The sequence below is a fragment of the Photinus pyralis genome, unplaced genomic scaffold (assembly GCF_008802855.1).
Source record: "Photinus pyralis isolate 1611_PpyrPB1 unplaced genomic scaffold, Ppyr1.3 Ppyr1.4_LG5, whole genome shotgun sequence".
NCBI lineage: Eukaryota > Metazoa > Arthropoda > Insecta > Coleoptera > Lampyridae > Photinus > Photinus pyralis.
Window position 1 is genome coordinate 17,914,153 of NW_022170596.1, and position 1,049 is coordinate 17,915,201.

A 1,049-nucleotide genomic window follows, 5' to 3' on the forward strand; every position below is an offset into this window, starting at 1 on the left:
AAGTTGCATAACTGTTCGTTAATGGAAGTATACAACTGCCATAGAGTGGGAAAAACACTGGCAATTATTACTTCATTCATTTCGCGGCACAAGATCAAAAACGAAGTTACAACAGAAAACAAATTAATTAACCTCACTTCTCCTAATTAAATAATAGACGTGAAGTTGGCTGTTCTTATTTATGTTGGTAGCTATGGACGTTACTGTTCGGACTTCAGTTGAATGTTATTACACCCAACCACAGAACGTACGTTATAACTCCTGTTCTGTGTAAACACGTATCATAAAACCGGATTAGTAAAATCCGTAGTTATAAAACCGGCGTTAGGTGTCCGTGTAAACGTACTCTATACAAAACAGAACCTGCTTCAATAAATTTAATGATCTTCGAATAATCATGGAGTAGATAAGTACCGTTCCCTTTCCAGGAAATTGTTTACAAATGTTAGAGATAAATTTGAAAACCGTTTATTGTACCTATTTAGCGCACAAAGATGATCATTGAGTTTATATTTCTGTTAAATAAATTATGAGGGGTCACCCCAAATGTGCCTATACCTATCATGTATGGTATGGCACAATCAAAAATTTACAAATGGGGTAGGAAAATACGCTAAAAACTGTATAAATGTATCCCCTGCTAAAGATGAAATCGTTGAGTAAAACATTACTTTGTTATTCAATGCATGTTTTAGACTAACAATACAATGGTACCATAACAGCTGAAAATCCACCATATACCTTGAACCATAAAATCACGTAATAGGTATAAGCAAGTTCAATACTTTATACAGTTCTTGACATATTTACATTTGCAATGTATAAATAGCAACAATAATTTATTTATATTAGTGCGGCACGCCTAGAAATTACATAATGTAAAATTTATCGAGAAAGCGGCGGAAGAATTTCAAAAATCTCAGTTAAAATCTGTATGCTAGCGAACTAATGAACTTGTGCCTAATTTCCTTTTTTTTCCAAATTTAAATTAACACATTATGCGAGGAAATCGAGATAAAATCAATGAGTGATGTTAGAGCGAAAATGTC